Source organism: Anabrus simplex, chromosome 2, assembly GCF_040414725.1.
Source record: "Anabrus simplex isolate iqAnaSimp1 chromosome 2, ASM4041472v1, whole genome shotgun sequence".
Classification (NCBI taxonomy): domain Eukaryota; kingdom Metazoa; phylum Arthropoda; class Insecta; order Orthoptera; family Tettigoniidae; genus Anabrus; species Anabrus simplex.
In genome coordinates this window covers 1,159,807,585-1,159,820,897 of record NC_090266.1, presented here as the reverse complement: position 1 = coordinate 1,159,820,897, position 13,313 = coordinate 1,159,807,585, and the positions used below count along the sequence as shown (strand labels likewise).

General features: G+C 38.2%; 1 protein-coding gene across 5 annotated transcripts in view; it reads right to left on the bottom strand.

The window, feature by feature from the left end:
• The window catches only part of HDAC4 (histone deacetylase 4), a 1,180,658-nt gene extending 1,172,841 nt beyond the window's left edge, over positions 1 to 7,817 (bottom strand). For all 5 annotated transcript variants that reach the window (XM_068226410.1, XM_068226411.1, XM_067142123.2 and 2 more), the window contains exon 1: positions 7,684 to 7,817. The gene's annotated coding sequence lies outside the window, so the exon portion shown is untranslated. The remainder of the gene's footprint in view (positions 1 to 7,683) is intronic.
• Between the last annotated feature and the right edge of the window lie 5,496 nt (positions 7,818 to 13,313).

The window sequence follows — 13,313 nt, the reverse complement described above, 5'->3', positions numbered from 1 at the left end:
CTGACAGACAAGCAAAAAAGCTGACTCTATACAGCTTTATAGTATATATGTAGATACTGATAGGCTAGTAAGTAACCATGCTACCACCTGCGATGACGAGTAGGCCCTATACTACATCTTTGGATTGACTTATATAAACTGCAGTGCCCTACTCAATGTAAATATTACTTCGTAAACTAATGCATAATATGAGATTTCAAGTAAACAGTACAGGACTTATGCAAGGTATGAGTTTAATAGATTTCATCCCAGATTGGCATAGCAGATGCCAACATTCTATATCCAAGGTGCTAGTTCTTAAAAAATTGTACAAAATTATTTTGATATCCTCCTAGTCAATACTATAATATTTTATGTCCAATTAAGACGAAACTTTACACATAGACATGTCTTGACCTGGCACTGGGTCATCCTCAGTAAGAATGAATTCATTAAAAACACCGGACACAAAATGAAATGTTAGTTAAAAAGTTTTTCATAAAAAGCATGATGAAAAGTTAAAAACTGTGAGATGGTGAGGCGGTAGTACAGAATTCTTGTGCAACCGCTTGGCACGTCAATCATGAGTGCTTATAAGCAGGAATACTTTAACAGTAGACTTTAAGACAAGTTAAAGAACTCATTTTCAGGGTAAGCACCCCATACTCTGTTGCCTTTTAAAATCTACAGCAACTGACCTCTTTTTCCCCTTCGTGGTTTCACGTCGCTAACACACAAAAGATTTTAGGTGATGCAAGAAATAGAAAGGGCTAGGACTGGAAAGGAAGCAGTCATGACCTTAATTAAGGCACAGCCTGAGCATTTGCCTGGTGTGAAAATAGGCAACACTGTATAATCATTTTCAGGGCTGCTGAAAGAAGGGTCTGAACCCACCAAATCCTGAGCACAACCTCACAGCTATGTGATCTGAACCAAATAGCCAACATGCTCATCTCAGCAACTGAAGGCAGGTTGAACACACTTTATTATTATTAGACGTATTATTGATGATTTTTTTTTAGTGGTATACAGAAACATGAATGTAATTAATCTCTCAAAGCTGGATCAGTTGAGGTGTATCACTCTCCAGATCCCAAGAATGAGAGTTCAAACCTGGCAGAGTTACTCAGTTGTTTAAAGGGCAAAAAAATTCCATTCTATGTCATACAAAATCAAATTAAGATGTCTCTAGTGTCACATTCAAAGTTTACCTGAAAAAAGTAACTAAAACTCAGTAATATGTCATAAAAAAAACTCTGGTTTCTCTTTCATCTTGTAAACAAAAATGGAATTTTGAAACCAACCTGTAGATAGCCTAAACAGAGCCCAATCAAAATACCAGCACATGGTAGCTGAGGCTATACCATCACCATCATGTCAGACATCCCACTGCAGAAGAAGGTTTAAGTTTAATAGATTTCATCCCAGATTGGTATAGCAGGTGCCCACATTCTATACCCAAGGTGGTAGTTCTTACAAAATTGTACAAAATTATTTTTGATATCCTCCTAGTATGCAGCCAGTCCCTGCTATGAATGGTGTGAAAATGTTGCTCATAGGGTCGGTTGGTGTATGCATTTCAGTGGGCTTGGCAGACTGATATGTAATAGCAACTCTGGCTCGGTGAGGAAAGCAACGGAAAACCACCTCACTCCTCATTTCCCTAGTACGCCTCTTCAGTGATGCTTAGGCCATCTATGACAGCTGATGGCAGAGCTGTTGAGGATCCCACCAGCGGCATCGCTGACGGACTGAATATACATCCATCCTCCTAGTCAATACTATAATAATATCTAAGTTATGTCTAATTAGGATGAAACTTTACACAGACATAGCTGTCTATTAAGATAAAACAAAGGGAAGGGAGAGTAGGTAGTCAGGTAATGTATCATATGACTCTCGGTTGTCAACTGACGCTTGGTTCCAAAGATGGCAACGAGCACATGGTGGGGCATTTATCACAGCTCAAGCATTACAATTAAGGTACAGTACAGCCCCAGCATTTGCCTGGTGTGAAAATGGGAAACCACAGAAGAACCACCGGAAGTCAAACTTGCAAGCACATCACTAAGAATATGAATGAAAGACTAAGACAGATTTTTCACTTTCTTAATCGTATCGATGTTTACACCGAAAAGCATGCCTTCAAACCACACAGGCACAATATGGGAGCACCAAATCAACTAGGCTAAATTATACAGCCAGTCAATTCATAATGTCATATCATATAGGTTTCTGGACATAACGTTTACTGTGCTAACAAAATTTTGAAGCACTCTCATTTCAATAAACAATATTTCCAAAACATAATGGGGCAACCTCATTGACTCACGACAGAAATTTTCTACTTGGCAGTAGAAACTATGGTAGCCAACTAATTGAACATCTTCAAAATGAAAACAATTTTTATGCCTTGTATGCAAGTGAACAAATATACAAGCAACAGCTTATGAGCTAGTAAACACATCCTATATGTTGTTCCATGTTAATTCTTGTAAGTGTCAAACAGTATGACGTACAAACATCATCAGATTTGTTCCACAAAGGGACAGAAATTATGAAAAACAAGAAGAGTTTCAGAAGGAATTAACATCATAATACTGACTCCTGAACAACATACCAGACTGAAGTTGTGAAGTGCAACTACTGATTTATAAGGCAGTGATGAAGCAACTGAAAGAGAAAACAGAGACTTCCAAGGTCTCAAATGATTGACTTCAAAACTTTAGAAAGCAGCACAACATTCATTTCAGACCAAACTATGGAGGATCTTCCACATTAATGTGAAGACAGCAAAAAAAGTGGGAAAAGTTATCCTTCACTCACCTCATCAATATATTTAGAATGCTGATGAGTCACAAGTTTTCATCACATTAATAAAATGTTGTGTTTGAACAGAAAGCATTATAATTACAGTACAGCCCCAGCATTTGCCTGGTGTGAAAAATGGGAAACCGCAGAAAACCATCTTCAGGGCTGCCGACAGTGGGCATCGAAACCATTCAAAACCACTATCTCCCAAATGCAAGCTCACAGCCATGCGCCCCTAACCGCACGGCCAAACCACTCTGTAATTAAAGATGAAGATGGACTGATGCTAGGTGTCAGTCCTCATAAGTCAACATAACAAGCACCACTGTTAAAACTCGACCCAAGTCCACTGACTTTCAAATGTTAAAGATAATCCCATTCTGTTTTTATATAATCACCAGATTTGGGTACATGCATTCCTTTTTGTTGGTCAGAATGCAGTTGAAAGAACCCTATATTTTAATTGCTGGTATTCAAGTGCAGGAAATATCAATAGCCTATATGATAAACATAATATTGCACTGATTACAGCCTACTATAGTTTGATTAAAGAGTTCAACAATAATGCAACTATACAACAACAACAATAATAATAATAATAATAATAATAACAATAATTTTCTTTTAACAGTTTGCTTTACATCAAACCAACACAGATAGATCTTATGGCGATGATGGGATAGGGCTAGGATCAGGAAGGAATCGACTGTGGCCTTAATTAAGGTCCAGCCTGGTGTGAAAATGGGAAACCATTGAGGACCATCTTCAGGGCTGCCAAAAGTGGGGTTCAAACCCTCTGTATCCCGAATGCAGCTATGTGACTCAATATAATAACAATAACAGTCATACAACCTTAACTAACATGAGCAGCCATTTTCATCTGACGCTATTTAGGATGCCTGTGTGTCAATTTTGACATTCCATTTTACTCCACCAAATGACAGAGAAATAGATCTCTGTTGGGTGATCAGTGGCTGAGTGTTAATTCATTTTGTCGTATAAACGCCAAATGAGATACCGTACCAGAGATGCTGAACTGGAGCATGAATATGTAGTGCCAAATGTACTTCCATCCTTTAAAAAATCAGACTATCTCTGCCAGGCTTAAACCCAGGATCTTCGGATCTTGAGGCCGAAACTGTACCCACTGATCCTCAGAGGGAGCTGGTTAAAGAATAATAATAATGTTATTTGTTTTACGTCCCACTAACTACTCTTTTACGGTTTTCGGAGACGCCGAGGTGCCGGAATTTAGTCCCGCAGGAGTTCTTTTATGTGCCAGTAAATCTACCGACACGAGGCTGACGTATTTAAGCACCTTCAAATACCAGCGGACTGAGCCAGGATCGAACCTGCCAAGTTGGGGTCAGAAGGCAAGCGCCTTAACCGTCTGAGCCACTCAGCCCGGCACTGGTTAACGACTTTTTATTATAAAAGTAATAATTATCAGTAACGTTTTTCAAATTATTTCATGGGCAGACAGCTTCAGGTTATGTAACTTCAACAACACCAAACCAACCCTATGGCACAACAGCTCCTAAGGGCTTTGGCCTGCAGATTATGTGGTGTCATGTGGTCGACACAACGAATCCTCTCGGCCATTATTCTTGGCTGCTATGTCACCATCAGATAACTCCTCATTTTTAATCACGTAGACTGAGTGGAACTCGAACCAGCCCTCAGATCCAGGTAAAAATCCCTGATCTGGCCAGGAATCGAACCCAGGACCTCTGGGTAAGAGACAGGCATGCTACCCCAACACTATGGGGCTGGCCAATTCGAATAACACCAGAAGATATTACGAAGAGTACAAAATTTCTGGCCCTCATGTTTTGTCTTGTTTTCTCCAATTTTAGAGCCAGCTGATTACATAAGCTAGAACAGACACCACAATACAAGTACCTAGTCAGACTTGCAGGAGTAGAGGATGCTGAAGATCACTATGTTTTGAATCCATAAACATGCTGTTTGGATGATGATAATGAAATTGTTAACACTTCTTATTTCATTTTCTAAACTTACAAAACAAAACTCCACTTTAGTACTTGCAGTCATATTATATGAGCACTGAACTTGTGTAGGCTACAGGCAGTATACTAGGCCTATAGACTGCAATTATTACAATATAAGTAAACAACACTGTGACAGAGAGTATTACATTGAAAATGACATAACTGATACCGACTGAAGTTGAACTACTCATAACATGGCCGACTCACGATACCGGTAATTTCAAAGCCATAAAGGAAAGTCGAAGAAAGAGAATCACAGGACATTGATGGCTGTGAAATGCATAATATACATAGGGCCTACTAAGTTTGTTTCAACTTAAGGTTTGGTATGTTAGCCATGTAACCGTGAGGGTAGGCCTAAGATATTGGGCTGATAACTCAAAGATTACTGGATCAAGTCTTGTGGAGTACCTGAAATTTGTGCTATGTAGAGACTGCCTATAAGAAAGCACTGAACACTGCAGCATATGAAGTGAGAATGAGCAAAATGAATTGATGTGATGAAAATTAAGAAGAACAAGGAAGAGTAAAAGTTACCTTTAACAAGTTTCAAAATTGACAGAATTGGTGTTTTCAGAAAAACTACCTGTTAAACTGTCTCAACCTCAATGGTGCAGTCCGTTAATTGTTGTTCCTCCATTCTCAAGATAGCGAGATAGATTCTGGCTGAAGTCAGAGGCATTTGGGGGCATTCAAAAGTGACTTGTCCATATCACTCGTGTAAGTTGCAGCATGTTATAGTTGAGTCCAGTGGGATAGAATTCTGATGCCCTGATATCTCTCTAAAATCTAAACTGCAAATGAAGGCACCTTTAAAAAAACAATAATATTACTTTTATTTACTTATTTTCATATGCATCACTGTAATCTAAACTTGTGTAGTTGTACCGTCATAACACTGAACATAAGAACAGGCTGCACATAATCTACTGCACCTATCCCATCTCATGGACATATAGTAGTCATGATAAACGCTTGAGTTAGCCTACCTCATTCACGTCCACCAATATCGTAAATATATAGGCCTAATACTAATCATCAGTGGCTTATGGTGACCTCTAGACTATGTTCAAGTAAGAAGCAACAAATATGAAAATAAGAACCTTTCCTAAAATATCCTTCATACAGCAAAAACCCAAAATATTGTTAATGTATCAATTAAGAAAATTGATCGAACTACACGTTATAAAACCAAATTTGCACCGCAACGAGAAAAGAATTCAGTTAGAATTAAATCTGTTATGCTATAGTGTAATTTATTTCTATTAATTTTATACATTCAACTGTTAATACATTTGTCATTTCACAGTAAAAAAACAACAACCTGCTAATGTTCATTGCTAGCTTAGCATCATTACAACCCATGTACAAAGCAAATGTTTAGTTTCTTTTCTTTTCCACCCCCTTCTCCTATGACCATAACTTGCTGCTGTCTGGCGATGGATGAACTTTAGCACAGCCAGACGATCATGCTTCTGTTCAAAATGTAGTGTAGCCTATATGTACTCAATAGACCTACATGGAATGTTTTGAAAGCGTAGGATGTTGTAGAATAAATTCGCATAGCTTCAGCATGTAACTTCAGCCCTAACTGAAGCAGCAATTTACTCACGGACAGGAGGAAACCTGAGCGTTCAAACAGGATAAAATAGCAATAATTAGAACATTTGAAACTAATGTAAATGCTGTTCCGGGGTAAGTGAAGCAGTGTCCAATGCATCCCATTGCTAATCACATTAAATTATACAGTAAGACATAACCCATTCCAACATGACAAATTACATTTCTCTCTTTTTGACCATGTCATAATGAGAAAACCCTCCTAATCTTTATAATATCCCATTAAAACATCAAAAATATTCAGAACAATGATGCAGACATGGTGTAGACCTACACTGATTCAACAACACAGTACAAACCAAGGATTTACAACATTCTGCTACCATTAATATAAATATATCCTGCAAACCTTTAACCGTTTCCTCTCCATCACAGAAGTTCATAAGCAGGTAAAATGAAAAACACGAGACAATACAATGTAAAGTGAAATGCATGGCACTCCATGCTACATCTTGCCAAACAAAACTGGTTTCAATATTTATAAGCAATGCAGTTGCTGTCTGTCATTAAGATCTTTCTTCTTTCTTCTTGAAATTTGAATTGGCTTGTTATATCACCCAGTTCCAATCATTAAGATCTATAGGCTCTGTTTTGAAACTTAGCAAGAACTTGATGGACCCTAATGATACTATTCACAACCTTATAAAAAATAAAAAATAGCACTGTAACCTCTCAAGATCATATCCACTGTAAATGAACCGAATGTCATTCTAGTACACCGAAGTTACAATACACATACGAGACAGAAACAGAAAATTTAGTTTTTAAGAATATGCAGTTCGTCCAAAATATGCCTACTAGAGCTACAAAATGCATTCCAATATCCATCACCTTAGGGACTGGCTTTAGTCTTCAATGACATCCGAGGTACACGAAAAATGTGGTTATGATACACAGTGTCAGTGGCAAAATAAACAAGACCATGTCTGCACTTCCACCTCTGATGACTGCCAGCAAATGTTAAATTACCGTCCTTACTATTGTTAAAAAACAACCTCTAAACGAAACTAAACACGAATTTGAGCGCTATGTGTAACAGGTTACAGACAATGTCAACAACACCCGTAACTATTCACGCAATTTAAAACCACATACTGCGATGAATTTCACGTCCTTACCTTCACTATTGTCGTTTTTATTACTTCTGTTATTCTCTAAAGCTGAAATTAAGTTAATGTCGCAACATGCCACTGCGCTTCTGAGCAATGTAAATCATATCAACAGTTAATAAGACGCGAAAAGACTGCCACATTAAACTTACCAGTCCAAAATTCGAAAGATAATGCACCCTTACTGCAGCTTCAAAACCGTTTTAAAAACAGTTTTGTATCAAAGTTAATTCTTCTTTTACCACAAAAGCCACAACACGAAACACACGCACAAAAACAATTCTCACCACTGCCACCTATACGATACAAGTCGAACTTTAAACTCAGTATAGCCAATAGGGGCATTCCTTATCTGTGTTTGTTAATCACGTTTGTCGTTATGCACGGCGAATGGGAGAGATACTTCGAGTAAAATTGCTCGAGTTGTCGCTCCGTCGGCCTATTATAATAAATAACTATTGAATCTTAATATAACCGGCAACGCAAGGAATTAATGACCGGTTGGGAACAAGTACACAACTACAGTGTATCGTCTTACGTGACCTTGCAGAAAAATTAATTTCAAAAATTAAATAAGCCATTTCGGAGCATGAATTGAACGTGAATTGTTCCAAAACTAGTAGTAATAATTCTCTATTTGTTCAACCATGCTCAACTTAATTACAGGATATCAATGCGAACTACACACTTAGTAGCCTACTGCACACCGTCCGCCAAGCGGCCTGGAATTTGTACCAGCCATGCTCCATCTGTTTAGCTTGTTTGATGCTTGTTGTTTCAAGGGCCTAACATCTAGGTCATCGGCTCCTCAATCTGCTTGCTTTGGAAGAACTTTTGAAATAATTTCCAGATCAGGGGTAACTCTGGAATACAGTTAAGATATAGAAATTGAATAGTAAAAACTGCCCTGAACTTATGAGTACGGTACGGTAATTTTAAGCCTGCATATTTTACTGCCTGCTTTACTTCAGCAAATGTGCGTTTCTTCTTTTATGATTCCCCTTGCCACAAGAGACATACCGGTACTTTAGGGTATAAATCACATATAAATCAGAAATACCTTATTGTTATTTTTTATTTTTACTTTTTCATAAATAACTGTGGTTTCATTCCCTATCGTTCCCTTACTTTGCGCTTAAAATTATTTCGGTGCAAAAATTCATGAAAGCGGAATCTTCATCTAAAATGTAAAGTACGGTATGCTACAATATCTCAAATGAAGGTTGACAAATTAGTCACTTAGACATGAAGAAATCAAGAAAACTAAATGTGTCTTATGTATCTTAGTTGAGTAAATATGGTACCGGTACCTTCGGAATATATATACATATTGATTCTTTGAAGTGAAAAGAAGCTTCAAGTTACCGGTACCGTATAACTTTCGGGAATGGGATTTCTATAGAATAATGATGTACAAAAAGACGAAGTTCTTAAGGACTCTATTACATAAAGAATCCATTCAGGATTCAGTACCTAGGTAGTTTTGTCATTAAAAGCAGCTTCTGTGGTGTGGAAATGTGTAATGACTGCTTGGAACACCATCTAGATGAAGGAAAAGAGAGAGGTGTTCTATAGTTTATATTCGAGCAAAAGGGACTAACTCATATTGAAAGAAAGAAGACAGATAACGGGGACAAGTAAGATAGGAAAGAGTAAATACAGTATAAGCAATAATGGCAAGTATACTTCAGTTAGTATATAGCCTACGATACCCACTGCTGATAATTAATGTTTTATTAGACGGCACACTGCACCATAGTGATTTATCAGTTACGTTGCAGCAAGCTCAATTAATATGTTTTAGGTCCAGGAGTTTAGATAGATAGGTAATGCCTTTATTGGTGGCGAAGTTAGGGCTCAAGGCCCTCTCTTACACTTAACCACTAGATGAGTATACATTTACATAACTTATAGTTTCGAATACAAATAAAACAAATAATAATAATAATGAAGGAATTCTTAATTTTAAAATACACAAAATAACGTACACATTGTAAAAATTGGTTAATCATCATCATAATAATAATAATAATAATAATAATAATAATAATAATAATAATAAGTGAGCCGTGTAATAAGCCCCTCCTGACGTTCATATTGTCCGCCAAAGGCTACCGTTTCTCTCCACGCTTCATAATTATGAACTATCTATAAATTTAGTTCGGACTTTGCCGATTCAAGGGCCCTCAAGCTGGATGGTTCGGAAGATTCCAAACAGAGGCCGCTACTGATGGAAAGGGTTTGTACTTTTGTAAACAGAGGGCAACTCTGTTGATACTAGTACTTGAAGAAATTTGTTGTTGTGTAATTATTTTGTTTATGTATGTTGCATGTACTGTGCGTAAAGTGACATCTTTCTTTCTGCCCCTCTCGTGGCATCCAGTTAGCCAATCAGTAACGGTATCTTTCCTCCTTCTCGCTTTCTCTCGAAAGTTCCACCAAGTTCCTATATAAACGGTTGGGTTTTCATAGGAAGAAGACGACACTTTATTCCAGGAGGGGCAGTGTTACCAAATACCGTAGCTTAATATGACAGTAGTGGAAACTCCATGAAAAACTGGCGACACTGTTTATGCGTGTCATCTAGCGGTTCGAAGAGATAACTACACTTGCTACTGCAGTCAGTTGTGTATGTTACAAGGATAACATTTGTAATTCAGATAGTTTTGTGCTTGTTATGTATCACTATTTTGGAAATGGCAGGAAGAGGAGTTATTTGCGCTCTGTACGGGTGTTTTATTTACAAAAGACAACGTGATCACAAGCCATTTGGCAGATTATAAAAACAAAGTGCTGCGAGTGTATCTCTAAATGGTTATGTGCCTGTATTTCTTGTATATATGTGAACGTACTTTCTTAAAAATATTCTTATGATTAAACCTATGCATTTAATCGATTTTTAGGTGTACTCAGTGGGTTGTGAAGAGCATAAGGGCAGACAGAGATGAATTTTCTGGCCACCAAATGACCAGAGCATTTAAATAAAGGCTATGTAGTGTGTTCAGACTACTTCATAGAACAGGATTTCAGAAAGAAATATATCTTAAGTCAAGGGTGTGTGTATACATATATATAGTTTCTTGTGGTATTTCTGCACTGAAACTATTGTGGTCAGAATCATTGTGTATTATGCTTTCCAATATTTGTGAAGGAGTAGGATCACGCAAGGACTGCATGAAGAGATTAAGGAACTTGTTAAGGCTTGTAAAGCTTGTTTAGTTAGCACGCCTCCATTAAATATCAACGTTGGTCTACTATTTAGTCATCAAGAATCCCGCCCTATGAAGGTCCCTTTCCACAATCCAAAGAGAATGGGAACAAGTTCGTACTCGTGTGCTTGGATGGATTTACCCGCTTTTCTTGGTTATTTTCTACTAAACTGGCCACTACTCAAACTACAATTTCTTGTTTACGTTCTATTTCTCTTCTTTTACACCTTGTCAGTATTTCATTTCAGATAATGCCAAATCATTCACTTACAACCTCCTTCGGAAATTATGTTTTGATCATTCTACTTCTCATGTAACCACTTCGGCCTATTGTCCACAGCCCTCCTTAGCTGAGCATGTTAATCGTAATCTCCGTTCGGCACTCATTGCCTTTCATCATGAGGATAATTCCCGATGGGACACGTCAATCATTGGTTGGCGTTTGTTTTCAATTCTGCTCTTCACAAATCACACAAGTTTTCCCCTATTTCTTTAATGTTTAAGTTTATTCCTGACTTTCCTCTGTCTAACCTGTAGTCGATTAATGAACTTTTGCCTGAGACAACAGATCCTGAAAACATCCGCAAACTGTGGAACAAAGCTACGGATAACCTTAAGGCCTCTCATAGGGGAGTATAAATGAGGTATGATCGCGGGCGGCAACCCATCAATTTGAAGGATGGAGATCAGGTGTATGTTAAGAACTTTGTTCCTGCTGGTAAACTTGCTCCTAGGTTTCATGGCTCGTGTATTATTCTGAATTTTTTAACTTCTGTAACCTTGTTGGTCAGTAATCATGAGACCGAAGGAATATTCCGAGTTCACTTGTCACAAATGAAGCCTGCTTAAAGTGAATTAGTCATTTTCCTTCGTCTTCCTCTGGTTGGAGTTTTTAAAATCACTTCATCTGATTGCTTTTCTGGCATTCACCCTTGCCGCTGGGGAGTGTTGATATCGTTTTTTCTCTTCTGCTATTTGTTTCCCCTCCTCGAGAAACGTCTTCATAAAAATTGCCGTCGGTGATTCGTGCGGGAAGTAATGTATTTTAAGGTCTCTTTTAGTTGTACGCGGCTGCTCGGCTCTCCCACGTGTTTTAGTCTGCATTTCATCACATCTTCCAATACCGCTTGTGTTTAGTAGCATGGTTGATGATCTAGCCAATGTTATCTTTTCTTCCTCTTTCATGTTGGATCCTTCAACTATCTTGGCATTGGGTTTAATTTTAATTATCTTTTCCTTTGGGAACCCTTGTATTAGCGTGTTCCTTCATTTTTGGCAGAGTACTATTTGTTGTGAAATACGCAGGAACATAATTTAAGGAAGTCTTACAATTGAAAATTGAAGCTCGTCTGCACTGAATTTAATGAAAAAGATTCCTTTTTACAGCCTACATCACTTCATATTTTACAAACATAACAGCCATTACTACATTCAATTGTTTTTCTCTTTCCCAAGTGTCCAGTAGATGGAACTGCCGGCAAATGGACGACAGTGTCGACAGCAAAGTCTGACATAACATACTCCCACTTTGAGTAGCAGAAGGCTACTCAACAATAACAACAAATACAAACCTTTTGCTCACAAGTCAAGTCTGTCAGGAACTCTCACCGCTCGACCACTTCGAGTAACAACTGGATTACCACTGTTGTTATACTTTGGTACACCTGGAGAATCACAGTTTCTAGAGAGCACAATAGGGTCATCAAAAGACACTTCCAATGGATAAATCCTTTGTATTGGGCGTAATAACTCGCCCTGGGTTTCATTGTTCTGACGACACCATCCTTATCTGGTATAACTTCAACTATGTATCCCAATGGCCAGTCTATACGATTGAGATTATCACATCCAGTCAACACAACCTCCCCCATAGTTACAGCACAGGTGCCCCCTTTTTCACGATGTAACACCATCTGCCCCGAATATTCACTTCTGAATCTTTTCTTCAAATCCCTTTTCAAAGTTTGTCTGCACCTAAACCCCCTTTTGAGGCTCTGTGTGTCTATTGTATCAAGATCAGGAACACAAATCTCCCTTATATCGTGCAGGAATAAAGAAGGGAGAGAGGCATTAGTTCAAAACCTTCTTCCATGATATAAGTCAAGGTCGAGTATTCATCAAACGTTCACAGTCACATAATGTAGTCATCATCTCGTAGGAAAGACATGACATGCCCAATATCCTCTTCAATAAATCTTTGAGAATGCGTATTAAGCGCCCCCACAATTCTCCCCACCAAGGTACACCGGGGGATTAAAACGCCATTCAATGCGCCTAGCAATGCTGTATTTAGGTATTTCTTTCCATTTCAGAGTTCGAAGCAAATTTGAAGCCCCGGTAAAGTTGGTCCCACTGTCATTGTAGATAACAGAACATTTTACTCTGAGAGCCACAAATCGACGGAGTACTTGCAAGAATGCTTCTGTCGAGACTGACGGTACCAAAACCAGAGGGACAGCTCTGAACACCGCGCAAGTAAAGAAGCACACCCACATTTTAATTCCACCTTGTAGATATAAAGGCCCGGTTAAATCCAGTCCAAAGATCTCGAACACGGCTGCTTCATATACTCC